Here is a 15,829-nt window from a genome sequence, read left to right as displayed (position 1 = left end):
CTTTTCCCAAATCAAAATGCTTCATACCATCTTTCCTTTTAAATAGCAACATATAAGCATTTTGTGAGTTAATTCGTTGTTCCACTCTATATTGGACTATGGAAATGCGTTTTCCTATCAGCCACAAATAAGCTAATTACTAGGCTTCAGCTTATACAGAACGCCTCAAGGTGGCAAACTGAAGCTCATTGTCATCACTCCTGTTCTGAGGAATCTTCATTGTCTTCCTATCCACAATAGATTATTTGTTAAGGCCATGACAAGTGCACATTAAGTAGAATACCAAAACATACCTAACTTTATGGTTGCAAAGTTTATTTGGTATAAACCAACCAGATCTCTCCATTTGGAACATACATTTCTGTAGTCCATAACCAAATCACACTAAAACGTTTGGAGACAGAGGCTTGTCCGCTAGCATATGGAACTCACTTCCTTTGATTCCCTAAGGGAGGCATTTTTGACCGAATTCAGAAAGACCCTTAATATATGTCTGTTCAAATATTATCTGTTCTAGTGACTCCATCATCACGAACACATAAACAGTCAGATCGCGCCAAGAAGCTACAAGCAATCATTACACTCCTATATTTGCGCTGATGGGAAAGCGGTAACCCCTCTACAGTCCTCATCAAATGCCTAGAAGAGTGGTGGAAGAATGGAGGTTTTAATTTTGAGTAGGCTACGGTTTAAAAAAATGAATTGTACTAGAAAAGCTAATGGCCTATTTTCCAATCATGTCGCTCATTTTTCTTATCTTCTCAGAAGCACAAATGTGAACAGATAGTTACCAGGACTAAGGTCATAATTTAACTGTTGCCGGAAAGAGTACCCTATCGATACTGAATCACGACAGCGACGGAGTACCCTTTCCGCCAACATAATGGTACACCCATTCGATTTAAATGCTGGCGAACCTGTATGCTTAATTTAGATGGCCGGACATAGAAGTTAGCTTTCGCTGCCAGTCACTGCCAGGAAAACCCTTCTATTAGGGGGCAGAGAAAGCTACTAAATAACCCTGTCCTGGTAGAGAAGACCTAAAATTCGATTTTCATTACTGCAAGGACAACCTCTACTATACGATATCATTGGGTTTCCTTATTAAATTTAATAAGTGATACATTTTCTGTGGGAGCAGGTTGAAATATCAGGTTTGGTGTCTCAGGAACCGTAATTTATAACCCTCTTTAAATGGTAAAGTCTGTTTTTAAATCGTAATTCTGAAAATTTCACATTTAGAAAGTAGCATTTTCCTGCCCTAACCGTTTGGTACCTGTAGTCTGTTCCTGGGTCACATTACTAGGTGTAATTGGCCTTTGTGTATTCCACCCAGACACTATCCTAAAGGGATTTTGGGATGATGGGCCATCTCTGGCAGGATGAAGGGGCGAGCTGTCACCTACCATACTTGTACGTCAATGGGGCTTCCTTAGCACACACACAAAGGACTTCACACTAGCCTACTTAACTTAAATCTCTGAAATTGCATATCTCTGGCTCTAAGGATGGAATTGTTACCATTGTGGTGTGAAATAATTTATTAAAATTGTACTCTATTTTTCTAAATTGGTGTAGGATTTTTCTTGTGTTTTCATTTTGTTGCAGTCTGTGTGTTGCATAAATACTTTACTCATTGCCTCTAAGTTAAGCCTGACTGATTTCGTGCCAAGCTACCAGATGGTTGGTTAATTTAGTAACTTTTTGTGGTTCACCCTGATAAGGATTGTGGCTTGTGCTAGAGTAGGGTTTCAACCCCCCTCAACCAACTATCCCTCCCAGAATTAATATGATGTTAGTATATTATTACATCACAAATAATTTTTTCAAATGATTATTATTTGGGAAAAAGCACCAATACAAAGTCACAACATATTATGAAATTATCAATCGTTGTTTTTTACATCTAATGCAATGAAATAAATATTGGTTCAAAAAATTAACAAATGCACATCATCATACTGAGAGGGTGTTTGAATACCGCAGAGGAAAGGTGCTTAGAAAAGAAAATTCTGAAAATGTAGCATTGCACAATTTTGCTTTATTTTATTTTTTAACCTAAGCTTATAGCTTGCGTAAAAAGGTAGGCAGGTTTTACAAGATACTATCAGAAGACTGGTGAACACAGATAATGTCTTGCCAAGAGATATTTCCTGTTGAACCAGTCTGCTACCCGTATCTCACAAGACTTATTAAAATAAAGTGCCCGCTTGTGTAAAAAATAAAAACAAAATAAACCACCAACAACTCTAGATATTGGGAAATCGCTTCTGATTACAGAGGTGTAATCGTGCAAATTGAGGATGGATCTTTGTGAAATTTCACAGTAAAATATTACATGATTTTGCACACTGTTACAAGTCGTCATGCACCTGTGTCTCCTGGTAGTACCTGGCACAAACATCTGCGTCCCAGGACCAGCCTATATCATCTGTTACTCAGGTTTAATATTTTTAGCACAGTTTGGCCGCTCTGCCTCAAATATACTCTATAAAAAGACAGCATACCAAGCTAAGATAGAGAAAACTGTTCATAAAAACGATGAAAACAAATATTAAAGCAGTGCCTAATGGGCTTAAAATGGTGCTGATGAGGATCCATACAGAGGATAATGAAAGGAGAGGGAACAAGGGTATCACAATGGAATTTCCAGGCTCTGTGGGGGAAGGGCTTTATGATGCAAGATAAAAGACACAGGAAATACTTGGACTTTGTTGCAGACTTTATAGGTGCATAGATGGATGATTTAGAATAATAAAAAAATAAAAAATAAAAGCTTAGCAGGAGGAGATATAGTGACGAACCTGTTTGTCTAATTAGCAAATGCGGCTGGAAACAGTCCAGAACAATTTTGAAACAAGAAATATTCTCTTCAAGTTTCTCCTTCATACGGTTTGAGTCACAATCAATGATTATATAATAATTCCACAGTTCTCAGTCGTTGACATGGATTCTACACAGGACTTTCAGTCAAATCACTCCCGATATTGCATTTCCTGTTAAAGAGGCTACATTTTTATTACAGAGTTTTTTTTGGGGGGGGCACTCTTGCGGGCTGCGCCATCGCATTAACTTGGTGCTTTGAAGGAGGCAATAGCTCTGTTATCAGAGCTGTAGAGCAAATGCCAAGATTTTCATCTGGAGACTTTCGAAATTTGACTTTATTCAAGGATTTGCTTTTTCCGCTTCTACCCCTTTGTATCAGGATAATCTGGGTAGAATGATCCGTTGACTGATTTTGGGGTACAATTGGGAGGGGTGGAGCACCCACCACTACACAACCTGAGTAGCAGCCTCTTGCCTTCAGTAGGTCACCACACAGGCTGCCAGTTCCAATTATGACAGAAACTCTGGAGCATTGAGGAGTTCTTCTCTATTTTGTCTTTGTGTTAACATTTCTGGAATGCAGGGCATCTTCGCTTCATACAGGCCCTTTTGACTAACTGAGAGACTATCTCTTTATCTGGTGATGAGTCCTCCTGGAGTTTGTGCAAGGCAGAAATTTGGCTGGGTGTAATTAAAAACCCATCCTGTTCAGTCTCTCTTCTCCTCCACTTATGCCATAGATTTGTCCAACAGGGACTCCTCGCTTGAATTGGGAAAGGCAGTGAAAAATTCTAACTACATTCTTCATCCATTCCCCATGATGTTTCTCCCCTGTCAAAACATGTCCAAAATGCAGGCTTCAATTCTTGATCTTTGAACTTTTTGATAACCCTGTTGGAGACTTCATCTGGAATTAAACAGCCGCTCTACGGTTTGTCTTCTATGAAGTTTCTTCTTTTAGGGCAGACTGTCTAGTTAACGTTACCTTCAATTTGTTGTGTAACATTTCACCAATCATATTTTTCTCCTATGCGTAAGGACCTGGAACGCAAACTGATTTGAATTTTACCGACGTAGTAGGTTTTTTAATACCGTTGGAACCAGCATTTTCCTTTTCAGCTGGTATAATGAATGGAGCTGCACATTTTGGGTTTAGTTGGCAAATTTACCTTGATGTCAGTAAATACGGATTTGACCTGATCACCAGTATCCGGTCTCCAAGCTCTACATTATATAATGTGCATCACCATGTGTTTTTCGCTCCTATCCCTCACAAACACCCACAAACGCTCAACACCTCTAAATTTGCAAGCTGGTGTTACGGACCAGTGAGGAATGAATGTTTGAGAGAAGTAATTGTTTGAGCACACATGGTGTTCAGAATCTCACCAGCTGCTACTCGCAGCCCAATGAGCTTTGCTGCTTTTCATAATAGCTCCACTCAGGTTTTTGCAATCCAGGATGCATGCCCAAATCCATTGATTGTGACTTTCCAACAGCTCATAGAAGTGCTGCAGCACCTTGTGAAGTGAGAAGAGCAGAATGGACAAGTTACACCATCGTTGGCAGCTTCCCACCATCTGCAGCACCTTCTAGCATGCTACTGATTATGCACGCTTTCTGGCCATCGAGCAAAAGGATACAAACTGGGGTCCATCTGTTTCAGTTTGTGTCAAGGTCAGGGAGAGGGGTTGGAAGGGGACTTACACCAAAGTCAATGTAAATGAGACAGTGTGGGCTAAGGGGTAAACTGTGGAAAGGGCATACATGCATATCAATAAATCTGCACTAACTTTGATTGTTATGTTATGATTGCATGACTGAGATGTGGACCAGAGTAACTGTACCTTCAAATGGATCGACATGCAACCTCAAGGTGTATATCCTAGGTGGTATTAGGCACTTTATTTATAGTGAGGGCTATGAAACAGCGTGACTGTCAGTAACCGCTTTATAAACATATCACATAATGTATGGTTAAGATCCAAACGCCACATGGTAGGACTAGGACATCCTATCCCCAACAGTAGGGTTCCATTTTGAAACTCTATCTGTTACAGAGCGATCCACGATGTGGTTTTGTCCCTAGGTTCTTCGTTGTCTGTCGGTACAGGAGAGTAGCAGGCTTACTCTGAACCAAGCATTACTACAGCATTTTGTATTCAGTGACAGAAACAAAGCTGCTGCCACAGTCCCATACTCTCAAAATTACATTTTTTAATTTACACCCTCGTGTATTACACCTCATGCAGCGAGAAAGAGAAGGAACACTGTTCTCCTGAAGAACTGGATCTACCTATTTATTTATTTGGCTGAACTGCATCTCCAAATACACCGAGTACAACGAGGATACTGGTTTCAATATCGCGGCACCAAACTCTTGCCAGCGCAACAATGGAAAAAAGATGAGTTTTACCCCAGGGTTTGCCAACCTACGAGGAAGTATTCCTTTACTAAGCAGGAGCCAAAGTGAAAGTTGTGGGGCAAAAGTGGAGGCAAGGAAGTCACCGGATAGAGCAGGAACACTACTGTAACAGAATGGGACTTCTGGCACTGCCCACACCTTAACCTACTACTCTTTACCGGCCTCAGAACTGCATATTGTATAAGCCCTCCAGTACCAGAAATCTCCTCTACGATACCAGGATCTTGAACTCTTTGGATTCAAAGTCAAACCTCAGCAGCACTTGGAGACAGCACCTCAAGAACTGCTTCTACAAACCAGTGCAATGCGAAAAATCATGAAAGTAAAGGCACCCGCAAAACAAGCATTTGCAATGCAATAGGTCTCGCATTAGGAAAGTTTGAGCTATTGGTCTTGTAAATGACAATTTTTTGTATTTATGTGTTGTTTTTGAAAATAGCTAAATTAATAGCTTTGTCTTTTACAATGCCAATAGTTATAACTTTCGCCAATGTTACACCTATAGCATTTGTAATGCAACATGTTTTGTATTTACGTGACTTAGATGTATTGATATTATAAATAACAATGGCTTTTATTTTTTTTAAATAATTAATACTTAAATAAAAGTGATTGTAATTTATAATGGCAATAGCTTAAAGTTTTGTAAATAACTTTTGTGAAGATTATGTTCAGTGTATTTCATTGTGACGAAAATCCAAGAACAGAAGTGAAATATTAAAAAAAAATTGTGACATTTGTAATAAAGCTTGAAACATTGAGAGAACATATTTGAACCAGTGATGCTGTGGTGGTGCTGAGTGATGCTGTGGTTGCGCTGAGTGATGCTGTCGTTCCACTGAGTAACGCTGTGGTTGCACTGAGTAATGCTGTGGTTGCACTGAGTAATGCTTTGGTTGCACACTGAGTAATGCTGTGGTTGCACTGAGTAATGCTGTGGTTGCACTGAGTAATGCTGTGGTTGCACTGAGTAATGCTGTGGTTGCACTGAGTAATGCTGTGGTTGCACTGAGTAATGCTGTGGTTGCGCTGAGTATTGCTGTCGTTGCGCTGTGGTTCCACTGTGGTTCCACTGAGTGGTGCTGTGGTTGCGCTGAGTGGTGCTGTGGTGGCGCTGAGTGGTGCTGTGGTGGTGCTGAGTGGTGCTGTGGTGGTGCTGAAGAAGTGAACAACCTCCCCAGTATCCCACATTGTTTCTAAATGGACAGGGACGTAGCATGGTCAATAAGATTGGGGGGAGGGGGCTTCCGATTTTAGGGCAGTGGAAAGGGAGAGGAATGAGTACTTGTAGGAGTACTAAGAGAGAAAATGCAATATTTTGTAAAATAACCAATATTTTTGAGGATTTTCAAAGCAGAGTGCATGTGTATGTGTATGTTTATGTGTATGTTTATGTGTATGCAAAAATTCCTGCTGAAATCAAACTGATATTTTCACCATAACCGACTGAAAGCACCTGTACCCAATTATTTCTCTGAAACAACATTTATTGGTGGGATGTAACACCCCCCTGAAGCTAAACCCCTGTAAATGTGCGGCCCTTAATCTCTGCAGAGACCGGATTACTGCACGCACGCAGACTCTGCAACTTTGCATTAGTGACCGCCATCGCCCATCAGCATCTCCACTGACAGGGCTAGTTCAGAATCTAATTTTCAGTCGATACTTTGTCGTTCCCTCGTGCAAAAATGCCTAGTCATCAGTGCAAATGTGCTAAATCGCTAGTAAAATACACCGAATCCTGCTCCAGATGTTCTTGAAAGCACTTCATCAGTTGCCACTACTGCACCCACTATTACCCTACCGATGTAAACATAAACAAACAATGCAGGCTTGGAAGAATTCTAACAGAAACGCATATTCAAGACCTAGAATACTAGGCGAAAAATACATGGCCCCTAAACAGTCGCGAAAAAAATTTCAACAGGAAAAATGTGGCAAAACTGAAGTTGACGATCAAAAGGACGTTCTGACGAGTTCCTTATCCCTTTTGGCAGCTATGGCCAAAACAACAGCATTTCCAAATCAAGCGACCAGGTCAAAAAACAAACACACACCACTGCTCGACATGAGGCCGAGTCATAGAGCCCCCAACCCAGCGCTGAGCAGCATAGTATAGCAACCCTTCCATAAATAAGCACTGGCCAAAACAACTGCGCCTGCAGCCCGCCCGTGTCCTCGCTCTTGCGCAGCCTCACCTTGCATTTTCGCCAAAGCGACGTTAATCACCTCGCAGCCTGACATGTCTGTTTTACGTCCCCGGGCTCACACGGTCCTCGCAGGGAGGGCCCGGCCTTCTCTGCTGCTCTCAGCTCCACGCACCGATTTCATACAATATTGTACTTGCTTACTTAAGGTTAGATGAGTCTCATGTCCGTTTCAGTTTGAACACTTAATCGGGGGAATTTTTAGCCATAAAAGTAACATGCATATAACAAATCATCCAGTTAAAAACATATTAAGAATATTAATAAAAGAGATATTACAAATAGCAGTAGATTGTTAGAATGGTAAAGTGCCATGTGCCCTCACAGCATATCTTAACCAGGATCTTCCGGCTTCTGACATCAACGAAGCCTCTCGATGGCCTCATAGCCAATAAAAAAAAACGGAAGTCAGGCACTTTTGCCTGAGACGGGGGCGGGGCCTGCAATCCGGCAGGAAGTCCCGCCCGCCGCCACAGCCGCCGCCGCCGAGGAAGAAGTGGAGCCGGCCGACTGATGGCCTCTCCGCATCCCGGGGCTCCCAGGTGCTGGAGGGAGCCCCGGAAGTGAAGTCCTGCCCCCTGGTACCAGCGCTGCCGTAGATGACACTGAACACGCCGAAAGGGTGGGGGTGTTGTGTGTGTGTGTGTGTGTGTGTGTGTGTGTGTGTGTGTGTGTGTGTGTGTGTGTGTGTGTGTGTGTGTGTGTGTGTGTGTGTGTGTGTGTGTGTGTGTGTGTGTGTGTGTGTGTGTGTGTGTGTGTGTGTGTGTGTGTGTGTGTGTGTGTGTGTGTGTGTGTGTGTGTTCGAATGTGTCTGTGTGTGTGTGTGTGTGTGTGTGTGTGTGTGTGTGCGTGTGTCTGTGTGTGTGCGCGCGTGGGCTTGCGTGTGTGTTTGCGTGTGTGTATGCAGTGTGTGTGTATGCAGTGTGTGTGTGTGCCTGTGTATGCCTGTGTATGTGCGCATGCGTGAGTGTAGAGTGTTTGCGCAAGGGAATGAGGCAGGAGAGGGGCACGGCGCCGTGCGCGCTCACGAGGTCAAAACTGAGCAGCTCTGCGCTCGTGCACCCTCTCCTGTCCACATTCCCAGAAACGGGCAGCAATAGATGTCGAAGCAGACTCTGCTATCAATGCTTACGCATTGAAGCAGGTCGTGCTTCGACCTAAAAAAGTGAGTGAAGTGGCATCCCGATGGGGAAGATACGCTTGCAAACCACATCATCTCGAATCCCAGCTCGAAAGCAGGAACATGATGGTAATATGTAGTGCACAAGGCTTCAAACACGGTCCCTCTGGATGGGAAATGAGAGCTAATGGAGAGGGCGTTCACATGGATCAGATGCTAAGGAGCCCAAGTGCAAGAATCTGCCTCCATGTGAAACTGAAGTAATCAGTTTCAGTGCCCACAAACATCCAACAGTGTTGCTGCAGGCTGAGCATCCGAAGCTCTCCAAAACAGCAGCAGGCCATAAATAAACATGTTCACCGCACACATAGATTCAGTGCAAGATGAGTTAGCGATCTCCTTTCGGTCTGCTTCCCCTAGGACACTCACCGAGACGTGAAGGGGAAAAAGAGCGAGCAGGATATAATTTTTGTGGGGCTGTAAATCAAGGGCTTCGGGAGAGCATGTTTAGTACCCAAGGTGTAATTCATCAACCTTCTCACACCATTCCTGAAGGACAGCCTGCTGTGGAGGAGTAAACACCTAGCTGAGCATGGCCCCAGATGCTGGATAGCTTAGATATTAATAAACCTGACAGGAGGTTGCTTAAACATTGCATATGGCATAGGAACATCTGGTGCAACATCTGCAATTCTTCCAACTTCTTTCCAAGTTTTCCCTGGGAACTCGAGGAATGAAAACAGTTACATGGGAGACTTCGCAACTCTGCTGAAGAATTTCAGATTCTTAGACAGCAAGTTATTGCGAGCACAACTAGGATATAACTTGGGAATAAAGCAATGATATGTTCATATCTCTGTCACTGGGAGCAATCCGCCAACAGAATAAGGTAAAATGCTCCTGCACATGGGACGTGTCAGGAAAGGGGATTTTGTCAAACAACTGCTCAGTACAGTGACCGAACATTTACATACAGTGTTATTTTCACCCAGTGCAATTCCTGAAAGGGTCACCCATAAGATGTGCATTAAATGTGTCAGACCCTGCTTGAAATGACCAACTTCCCTGAAACTTCATAGCTATCTGCAAGACAACTGACGTTGTTCCAGATCTTGGAAGCGATGTAGGAGAAGGAGCTGCCATCGCTGTGGCTGTGACAGATACAGGGAGTGTGCGCAAGGGCGAGTGTAGAGAAGCACAGGTGTCTAGCAGGTCGCTGGAAGTTCAGTGGATGGTTAAGTTAGACAGGTCCTAGGTTGTGGAATGCTCTGTAGGCGTGCATGAGGATCTTGAACAGGCATCTTTTCTGGATGGGGAGCCAGTGGCAGTCTCTCAGGTGTGGACGAAGTGAGTTTGCTTGAGGAGGTCCAGGATGAGTCTGGCTACAGCGTTCTGTAGGTCTGGAGTCTTGTGAGGAGCTGGGTGGAGATGCCGACATAGAGGGCGTTGCTGTAGTTGTGGTGGCTGGTGACGAGGGCCAGCGTGTCAAACTTTCTTGGTTGGGATCCATCTGCAGAGCATGCGAAGTGTGTGGAAGCAGGAGGCGGCGACTGCGTTGAGTTGTAGTTTCATGGTCAGTTGGCTGCCGAGGAAGATGCTGAGGTTGTGTGCATGGTCGGTAGGTGTGGGAGTGCGTCCGAGTTCTGCAGGCCAACAGCTGTGGTCCAATGTAGAGGTGTTCTTCCTGAAGATCAGTACTTCAGTTTTGTCGGTGCTAAGTTGGAGGCAGTTGTCTCTCAACCATTTGGCTACTTTGGTCATGGCATTGCATAAGTTGGTTTTGGCACAGGAGGGGTCCGCGGTGAGCGAGAGGATCAGTTGAGTGTAATCTGAGTAGGAGATTATGTTGAGTCCGTGGGATCTAATGACATCTGCGAGGGGGCGTTATGTAGGTGTTGAAAAGTGTGGGGCTGTGGATTGATCCTTGTGGCACATCACATATGATGTCTTTGAGTGAGGAGGTGAAGGGACGCAGTTGGATGTGCTGTGTGCATCCTGAAAGGAAGAAGGCGATCCACTTGAGTGCTGCTTTTCTACTCGTGAAGTGAAAGAATGGGAGTGGGCTGTCATCTTTCTAGTGGCAACAAAAAAAAGTAATCTCTGGAGCAATTCCCAGCTGCAGATCTGCAGGTGGGGTCACCATGGCTGCTCCAACACCTTTGCTGTAACTAACATGGAAGAGGGGGTCTCCAGACTGACACATTTGCTACGTGCAAGACTTTTTAAAAACTTTTAAATACTGCATTTACATAGATTATTTCAAAATCCTTGAACTGCTTACAGTAAACAAAGCAGCACTTTCTAGCTTCCTGCCTTACTTTGGTTACTGCCAGTACCAAATACCTGTGTAAATCAGGGAAACTTTGGGAAATTCATGAGGGTCACAGCCAACGTGGTTGCTCATAGTGTAAAGAGTTTAAATCAGTATAATTATTGCCTCGGTTTGCTTCATGCTATAATTGCAGCAGTGTTTGAAGGCATTGTTATAGACTGCTCAACAACATTGTATAATCTAGTTTGGGGAAAAAATTTACAAATCATTAGACCAGTGGTCTCCAAACTTTTCTGTAGTGAGACCTAATTCTGATCGGTGAAAATTATTGTAAACTACTGAAAACCAAGCCACTCACTCAATGTTACCAGACACCCCAACGCCTAGTTGCACTGAATGTAAGCCTAATAATGTCCATAAAGCCAGATACTATGGTTTGGACAAAATACTTTTAACTGTGGCACTATGGCAGGGCCGTCATATGTGTCAGTGAGTGTGGTCTTTGGGGATGTATGAACATTTGTGCGTATGAATGGCATATGTATATGGGTGACTAAATGCAACACTTTGAAATTAGAGACAATTGGGAGAAAATGGGAGAAAATTTAACTGAGAGTTAAATTTACATTTATATGGTTCCCATGAAACTCACCATTTAAATTTTCTCTAAATTCAAGGTGTCACATTTACAAACAACAGGCATCTTGCATCCAGTGGCCTGTAGACACGGTGCCATATTTATAATACAAAAATACAGCCATTTGCTTAATAGGAGGAATTTAAAGTGAAGACACATGCTTCATAAAATATTAAGGCTTAATTGAAAGTGGGGAAAAACATGGACTAAATATTTCATACAAATATTTGTATCCACTTTAAATCTCTGCCATTTGAAAAAATGGCTGCATTTTTTAGTTCAAAATATGCCACAGTGTCTACTGGCCACTGAGAGCAAGCGTGCATGCTTTCTGTAAACACAACACTTTGAAATGGGATTACATTAACATGAAGAGGTAACTTAATCATTAAGTCAACTCTCCATTTGAATTTTCTACCATTTGTAAGCATTTGGAAACATCATTTTGTTCTCAACCTCCAATATTAAGTTAACAACAGCTTTTTATTAAAGAGTTAAATACCTCAGTGCTTCAGTTCTTCACCTCTGTGCCCTGGGTCATAAATCTGACTCCCACACTGCTGAGGCTCTACTATCTGCAGCCTGAAGATAATAATGTAAAATAAACAGACTTCCCTGAACTTTAAAAGGAAAAGTTGACCCTGCACTTATTTAAAACTAAACTCAAGTCTGTGAACTACCCTGGAGGTGTCTGTGAGCTACTTGTAGCTCGTGGTAGACGGGTGGGGACACCAGCATTACACACTAGTGTAGATACGATCACTAAGCATGCAGTGCACACTACGAGCAACCCGTGCCAATGACAGAACAGCAGAACTTAACACCCTCACTGGGATACGGTTGTGAAACAGACAACAGGGTGTGTATTCCATGATGTGGTGTGCAAAAAAGGCACCTTTAGCAGTCCGACAATCAAACACTTTCGATGGGTACCAAGGCAACACACGTGCTCAGAGAAAGTAGCTTAGGGCTTTCATGAACAAATTAATCGCTCTATGTATTTTTTTTTCGAGGTACCACGATAAAATAGCCTGCAGGTGTGTGCCAACGTCTGGGCGATCTCCTAACAGCAAACAAGCACCAGCAGGATCCGCGGCAGAGCAGCACACTTCTGAACGTGCATTTCCGCAGCACATCCGGTCTCTCAAAGACAAGGTGACACGTGGATTGTGGGAGCCATGTCAGAGGGTCTTCAAGTGAGACAGGAAGTCATCTGTATATCTACCGAGAAGCCTCCAAGCTCCACAGCATCTGCCACGTGTCACATCATTTGTATCCTTGTATTCAAGCCTCTTGAAAGGACACACTCCAGGATTCACTCCCAGAGGCTCTTTAGCTATGAGTGGAAGATCCAGGGAGAACGGAGGGATTATTATCCCTGGATTTACATCTGCAGCGAGAACCCTTAGGAATAAAGAGCATTAACTGTTGTCACACATTTTTGATAATTTATTGCTTTGAGACTGTCACCAATCTTTTTGTACCTACCTGCCTTTTGCTGGTGGCAATATGGCATGGATTTCCATCCTGTGATGCAGTAAAAACTAGATCGTACATGCCATTTAAAACAAAACATTAATGGGCGTGTGTAGCCATGTGCAGTAATTCGGCAAATAGATTACTGCACATTTTTGCACTAGGGTGTGAACTGTGAATGGAAGCCACAAAATACAGTGAATGTTTATTTGTATCCGGAATACTGATGCGTACACATGGCACATGCATTACAGCTGCACTTATTCCTAAAAAAAGAAAGTCCTGCGTTGTAAAGAGAATGAAGACTAAAAAATAAACTAAAGCGGTAAATAGATAACTTCAGCTAGGTCAAGAATAAATGACTAGGGCCTAGATGTAGGGAAATGTGATTTACCGATTCATAAATGCCGAATTTTACCGATTCGGTATTCATGAATCGTAAATCAAATGTAGGTAAAAATTCGGTAAAAAATACCGATTCGGTATTTACCGATTCTGTAATTACCGAATCGGTATTTGCCATGGATTCCTATGGGCCTTGAAGCCCATAGGAACCAATAGCAAATACGAATCGGTAAAATTACCGATTTTACAAGGGGGACAGGGTGTCACTTTGACACCCTGTTGCACCCCTGTTTCTGGCTTGTGTGCCATGTGACACACATACATGCCCTTAGGGCATGTCCGTGTGCCACATGGCACAGGTGTACATGCACAGATGTGCATGTACACTGGAATTCCTTATTTACCATGTAATATTATTACATGGTAAATAACGTATCGGTAATGGCCTGTGGCACTGTTTTTAGTGCCACCTACATCTGTATTTACCGATTCGGTAAATTTACCGATTCGGTATTTTATAGAATCGGTAAATTTACCGAATAGGTAAATATACCGATTCTGCAAAATAAGCCTACCTACATGTCGGATCACAAATACCGGTCGGTAACGGCCGAAATCGGCCGTTACCGACCGGTAATTGGCGACCTACATCGGGCCCTAGATCTGTAGCTTTTCATTAAATCCCAAACTTTTTCTATCTGCAGCCTAGTCTGATGATAACACTCTCGCCAAAGAAGCGCAAAGACACAAAGAGACAGACATGGCTTGTGTGGAGCATATAGAAAATAGAGAACAGCATCATACCCCTCATCCCTGCTACATTCAATGTATGCTTACTCCCCTGGACAGCTACCACACTAAGGCCCTGATCATTAGTGACCTTGTGCATTCCAGTTCCTGTGCAAACAGACACTAGCGCTTGAGTAGGTACTGAAATTCTAAAGTCAAACCTGCCAAAATGTATTTGAGGAAAAATATCTAGTAAATAATATATAGGTGGAATCTGATGCATTAAACACCCAATTCCTCATGCATTTCCCAAGTAAAAACCTCCCATCGTGGTGCTGATATTTAACAGGTGTGGTAAGTACATCATCCACATGTTATGTCATCACATTTGTAAAGCGCATGGCTGCCCCAGCAATGGGGCGTCCAGCGCTGATTCCACAGATAACCAGAACAAAGGAGGAGGGCAGAAGATTATTTAGAGAAAAGCCAGGTCTTTACTGCCTTCCTGAAAGCCCATGATTCTGCATGCTCCTGATAGTACATGGAAGAGCATTCCAGAGAGAAGAAGCTAAGGCATGGAATGTCCGACCTCCAGCCCGTGCTCTTTTAACATGAGGAACATGTGCCAGATGTTGGTACGAGGAGCGCACAGCGCATTCCGCCACATAACGGGTAAGGAAATTAGCTAAAATGGAACGGGCTTGGATATAGTAGATTATATGAGAGATGCACAAGGTCTTAAAGTGAATTCTCTTCTCAACAGGAAGCCAATTCAACTTGCGAATAGATTTGGAAATAGAACAAAATTTAGAGAAGGCGAAGAGAGTCCGGGCCACAGCATTCTGAGCCATCTGAAGGCAATTAATACCAGCTTTGTTGGCACCCAAGTAAAGAGAATTGCAATAATCCAGTCTAGAAAGTATTGTACACTGGATGATGGTCTGACGTGTTTGAGCATCAAAGAATACAAATAGTTGCTAAAGTTCATGTAGAAGTCCGAAACAAATGCCAGCCATTAATTTCGTCTGTGCCTGAAAGGTTAGAGCACAGTCAACCCAAACACCCAGGCTCGCATTCAACAGCAGGCAGTTAACTGCCATTCAATCCACGATGGCTATCATATCATTCGGGAACTTGGCTATGTGTTGGCCTGAATTTTCACAAGCTATCATCAGAGTAGGAGACCACAGAGAGGCCCCTACTATTTGCAACTTCCGCTAGGGGTTGTATGTATATATTAAATAGTGTCAGGCTGAAAGCCAAGCCCTGCGGGATCCCATGTCGTGCGGAATGCAACTTAGAGCCATAGGGAGGGGAAATCCCTTGAAAACATCTATCTGATAGGAAAGATACGACCCGTTTAAAGCAGCGTCTCCCAAGCAAATCTTTTGTAAACGTTGCAGCAAAATCTTATGCGATACAGTAATGAAGGGGCGTCTGAGGTCGAGAAGGATCAGGGCTGGGGTATTGCCCCTGTCCAAAGAACTCTGCAGATGTTTAGTGACTGCCAGCAAAGCAGATTCGGTGCTGTGGCAAGGTCTAAAGCCATTCTGCGAGGGTCCAATATTTTGTTGGACTCAACAAATTTGGTCAGAATTGCATTTATGTAAGACTCTGTGACTTTGGCCACAAAAGGAAGCAATGAAATAGGGCGAAAGCTTTCTGGCTTGGAGGCATCCAGGGTTGGCTTTTTTAGCACAGGGATGACCTTAGCATGTTTCAATGGGGCGGATACTTCTGCAGATGCCAGGGACAAATTTATCAACTCACAAATAGTAGGTGAAAGCTGAGG

The 15,829-nt window shown here is 43.1% G+C and overlaps 1 protein-coding gene across 1 annotated transcript in view; it reads right to left on the bottom strand.

Moving 5' to 3' along the window:
* IQGAP1 (IQ motif containing GTPase activating protein 1) overlaps positions 1-15,829 on the bottom strand; it is a 488,190-nt gene that overhangs the window by 320,899 nt on the left and 151,462 nt on the right. The window lies entirely within an intron of this gene.

This window comes from Lissotriton helveticus, chromosome 3_1 (genome assembly GCF_964261635.1).
Source record: "Lissotriton helveticus chromosome 3_1, aLisHel1.1, whole genome shotgun sequence".
Lineage (NCBI taxonomy): Eukaryota > Metazoa > Chordata > Amphibia > Caudata > Salamandridae > Lissotriton > Lissotriton helveticus.
This window is presented reverse-complemented; position numbering and strand designations above follow the sequence as displayed.